Source organism: Sphaeroforma arctica (assembly GCF_001186125.1).
Source record: "Sphaeroforma arctica JP610 unplaced genomic scaffold supercont1.285, whole genome shotgun sequence".
NCBI classification, from domain to species: Eukaryota; class Ichthyosporea; order Ichthyophonida; genus Sphaeroforma; species Sphaeroforma arctica.
In genome coordinates this window covers 7,503-12,961 of record NW_014040273.1, presented here as the reverse complement: position 1 = coordinate 12,961, position 5,459 = coordinate 7,503, and positions in this window count along the sequence as shown.

Sequence of the window (5,459 nt, the reverse complement as noted above, 5' to 3'; positions counted from 1 at the left end):
TTAATTATTTAAAATACAAATAAAAACCAATGTATTATCTCAATTGATCTTGATATTTTAGACTGACCGGAGGCCGTATTTCTACAGCCCTGTAATTCTTAAGTTGTGCGTTATGATGTGCAGCAAACAATGTTTTAGGGTTTGAGCCAGTTCAAACCACCTGGGGTTACATTTCCAATCAGTGGCTAGTAACTCACGTACGGATTTATTAAAGTCCGGTACAAAGCGTGATAATATAACCGGTAAATGGTTATGTATCCCTGGTAGATGTCTGATATCAAAATGAAACTTTGATATTGCGTCATGCCATCGGCTCAGTAATTGAGTCTGGCTAAATTTCCTTCATATATTGAAGGGACTTTTGATCACACATCAGCGTAAAAGCTGTTCCGTATAAGTAATCGCGGAAGTGTGTTAAAGCTGCTACTATGGCTAGTAGCTCTTGCTTCACAGTTGTTAAATTCAACTGTGATGCATTCATTGCTCGGCTAAAGAATTGTATATACCTAGGCTTATTATCTATAACCTGGTATAGTACACCTCCGAGTGCTAAGCAGCGACTGGTCCTTGTACACCAGGGGTTTGTTGGACTGCGTGCTTGAGCGCTTTAAATGCGTCATCACACTCTTTAGTCCACAAGTCTCCTAGTTTGCCTTTATGACATCTTAAGTGTCCAAAGGGTTTAAGGTAATCAGCCAAGTGTGATACTCCATCTGAAAAGAAATTTACAAACCCACACATGCTGTTCACATCTCTTCCTGTAGTTGGTGTTCGCCAATCTAACAGGAGTTCCACCTTACCGGGGTCGATTTTAATACCTTCCCCAGATATACGATAGCCTAAGAGTTGAATTCCGCTCATGGCGAAGTGACATTTCGTCTCGTTAATCTTGAAGTTTTGTTCGGTGAGTCTCTGAAGGACTCACCTAATGCGGCATGTTCACCCTTAGTCTTAGAAAAGATGACTATGTCATCTATATAGACTTGCATGTTAGGCATGTCTGTAAACGTTTCCTCCATTAATTGTTGGAAGAATGCTGGTAAAGAGTGCAACTCGAAAGGTGCACCTCTAAACCTGTATTGTTTACCTTTCCAGATAAAACTAAAGTACTTACGATGGAGTTCATAAATTTGAATTCGATGATACCCCTGTGTTAGGTCTATGGATGTAAACACCGTAGCACCTTCCATTCGTCTCAGTAACTCGTTTAAACGAGGGAGATGGAAACTATGAGTCGGCAATAATTTATTTATTGGACTCATATCTAGACATACTCTGACTTTCTTAAATGTTCCGTCAGAGTTGTGTTGATCAACTGCCAATAATGCCAAGTTAACTGGCGTTTGTTGGTAATTGATTTCGATTACCCCATCGGATAACCATTTCTCAACTTGTTCTTTAACTACAGCTTCGTGTCTCCAAGATACATAGTTTCTTGAAGGGCATTTGAGCTTAGTAAAGTCTACCTTGGTTAAGTCAAGGCTGACATATCCGTCGTTAAAACGAAATTTTGCCCAATCTGTGATCTTTATCTTCTTATTTACTAGAATTTGATCCATGATTTTGTCCGCAAAGTCAGGTATTAATGCCTTGACTGTGTCTGACGGGGGCTTATATGGTTTCAGACAGTTATCGTCTGATTGATCCTTTAATGGATCTATGTTATTTAGTATACCAGATACGGTTATACCTAAAGTGAGTAAATCACTCATTCCGACTATTAAGTCGTACTTCTGTGACATCTTAACTATCACAGCTTGGGTAGTGATATTTCTATCATCGGCCAGTGAGATTTTAACATCTGTGGCCATGGTATCATACTTAGAAGTTTTGTCATCTGCTAAGATTAGGTGAGTAGTTTGAGTTCGCCTTTCAATGTCTTTCATTAATGCAAAGCGGTCGAACATACATGAAATTTCTGAACCAGGATCAATCAATGCAAGAACTTTATTTCCATTGCAATAAACAGGGATTATTGCACGCTCGTTTAAAGAGTCGTTGCATTTCCTTTGTAACGATTGTACCTGGTAGTAATTTCACTCCAACGTAATGTCTGGCTTTTTGTCACAAGACTTGGCGTGATAGCTATTGGTCTTCTCACACTTGTCACACTTAGTAAGAAAGTGTGTACAGATGGGTGCATGTCTGCCATTCCAATAACCGTTAGAGGTCAATTGGTACATGTCATACCCACACTGTGCGTCGGCACATTTCTTAATCTCCTTAAATGGAGGTTCCTTGTCCTTCGCCTCCGCGCGTGCCCGTTTATTGGGTCGCGTTGATTGAGCGGAATCGCGAGCACGTGTCTGGTTAGGACGCGTCTGATGAGGTTTATCATCTGACGTCTGGCGTGAGAGGTATCCTTGATCTGGGAGCTCGCGCGGTTTCTTATTTACCGCCTTTCCCTTCGAGGTTACTCAGTGTGCGGGGAAAAGAGTGGATACAGTATCATAAAAACTGTTCCCACGTAAGTCGGGATAGATAAAACTTTGTTTCATGTCCCTTTTCTCGAGCCTCAGTTGCGTATTTACGTCTCAACTCGGTGTACAGACTTTCGCGGTCGTTGTTCCTTATGTTCTTGCAAACAACATGCATAGCCAGGAACTCGTACCATCGCTGCGCCCTGTCCTTTGTTATATCTGGACGTTTAAGGTCAGCATCAAGTTATAGAATATAACTCTGAATAGAAGTATTCTCAACAGGTTCAGTTAAGATTGGACTTAGTCCTGGACTGCGCATGTCCTTGCTTAATAAGGACGTAACCAACCAACACACAGCTGGCCAGTCACGACAAGTGTCTAGCTCATGCTGGTGTCGCTGCAGCATCAGGTAACCTGTTCCTGTAGGGTCAAACGATTGCATTGAAACAGAGATCCATTGCTGAGGAGCGATATCATTCGTCTCCAGCATGACCGTAAACGTAATAAGCGCACGGGTTAGCGTGTCGAGGTCATGGTTGTTTATAAACTCGGCCTGCTTACTGTTGGCATCCCAGTTTGACTTAAGTCGACTGTTCTGTCCCTTGTACTTCTGGTTGTCTCGGTGGTCTTGCCCACGTTGGGCCTGAAGTAGCTGATCGATGCGCTTCTGCTTGATCGCGATCAATTAGCAAAATATGATGCGTCATCAGCACGGTGCTCATCATGGGCGATTTCCATCTTAAAGGTGTAATCGTCGACCGATTTATTAAGTTCGGTCACCTCGTCAGAGTGGAAATCCTCTGCGGGCTGGTGTAATGCTGTGCGATCGAAGCGATTAAATTCGACATCGTTAACACGTTTACGGGAGTGTTTATTACCCCTTGTAAAGTCCATGGTCGAGGCCTTTCGGTGCTCTGTTCCTTGGATAGTAGTTGGTATTATAATCTTGGTTGATTCATGCGTCTGGATGACATACCCAGTCTTATCTGGTTTCCGACGATTGTCATCCCAGTTGGGTAAAGGTGGTGGAGTAATTTTACCTGCCTCTGGGTCTATAATACCCTCAAGGACGGGCGACTCATGGTCGGGCGTTAGAACAGGCCAATAATTAGCCTGGAGTTCTGGTGGTAGTACCTCGTAAGGTATAGATACGCTGAGCACATCTGGCTCATCTGCCACAGGTGTAGCGCTCAGGCCTTTACGCTTTTCGGGCGTAATTGCCAGTCGACGTTCTGTCCACTTCTGTAGGGCTTCAGTAATGCCCGGAGAAACATGCTCGCGTAAGTGCTGTGTGTATGTTATCCTGATCTTTACATTCGATCTACATGTTCAACAGTCATGCCTTTCATAAGGGCGGCTAACTGATTCTTAAGATCAGTGTTTTCAGTAATCAACTTACTTATGCGCGTTGGTTCAGTGGTCTCGGACATAGATTCGGGTTTGCCACTTGAGCTTGCCTCATCTTTTGGTTCCGGTATAGGTACCTTCTGAGATTCGTCTTTGTCTCTTATGATTGGGGACTGTTCTTTCTGAGTTTCGTCAGAAGAATTGGTTGGGGCGTCTTGAGACGTGTCCCTTGTCTGACTTCTTGGCTTCGTAAATGCAAGCTTCGAAGTTGAGGCAATAGTTGGCCCTCAGGCTCTATCTGTAGGAGTAGTTTCCTTAATCGGAGTGGCTACATCCTTATCCGAGGCATTGTTTTGACTATTATTGTCGGAGACAAGTGCTTCGGCTACGGTGCGGTTAAATTAGTTCAATAAATGAACAACGTCTCCCCTTGTACGAGGGGAGTAGGTTGAGATACATTTATCCTCGACTGCTTACTACAGAGCGCAACGTCCATTGTGACAAAGCAAAGATTTCGCCATCATCAGATGACACATATGAAACGGAATCGTCTTTTGGTTTTCTGGACATACGAAACCATCAGCATCATGTGGTCTGTGCCAAGCGAAACCAATAGACCGCCAGATTTTTGAAATAGCCGAAGTGACTCGCCTGTCGGATACCTTCTCGGCATTTGCGTCAATTACGTATCAAAGTCAAAGGCATATGCTAGGCGAGAGAAAAGATCGGCCGTCTCATTGTCTTTGCCGCGGACATAGTACATAGCTAGGAATCATCAATGCTTTCTGGCAATAGTCGTGGACATTAGCCGGGCTTTTTCCATGTCATTTTGACGTCCGCCTGTCATCGATTGCTCGCATCTGTACACTGCACCATACTCTCATCCCGTGGGCCATGAATTGCTGGGTCTTAGCATAGATGGTTTGCATCTTCGGTGTGTTAATGCCAGCGTAAGGACAGTAACCACACCGCTTGGGATTAGCAACAAGCGTAAGTTGATGGGTTCGATCGTGCGTTGATTGTCTGAGTCATATGTACAGTTAGTAAAGAGTTGTATAGTTCCCTTAGTCTCCTCCACCATTTTGTCTAACTCTTCTCCAATAATCGGCCGTCTCTGTCGGGTAACGATGTATTTTTATTCCGAGTCATACCTGGACTCGTAGCCGGCCTCATTAACCGGTACCATGTCTATATTGTAGAGGATATGAGAACGGCGAGGCATTAAGATTGCACACAAAGGGCACTGATGCACCAGTCCTATATAAGCTTTGAAACCACGCTCGCTGTCGGAATAGCAACGGGTGCTCGTTGTTTCGGTTGGAGGTAAAGCCTTCGCATCGCCTGTTTGCTCACCGGGGCGACAATATACTGGCTGAGAGGTCAAGTTATGCTGCTCGTGTAATTCCGTGGTGAAGGAGGCAAAGGCTAGCGCTGATATTTCCGGGTCAGTTGCGCCACACCATGTAAATTGCGGTCTTCTTGTATTGTCCTTGCCATTTCCTTTTTCTCGGGCTCCTCGCCGAATACGTTTGCACTGCTGGTTGGGTGCGCCACGCAGTGACGACCACATGCACAACGTGGCAATGGATCCAAAGCTACAACTACATACATATAGTCGTCCATGTCAAACGCTCTAGCCCAGCTCGGTGTACACTGGGTGTCATATCTGGTACGGCAATGTGTCTAACACCA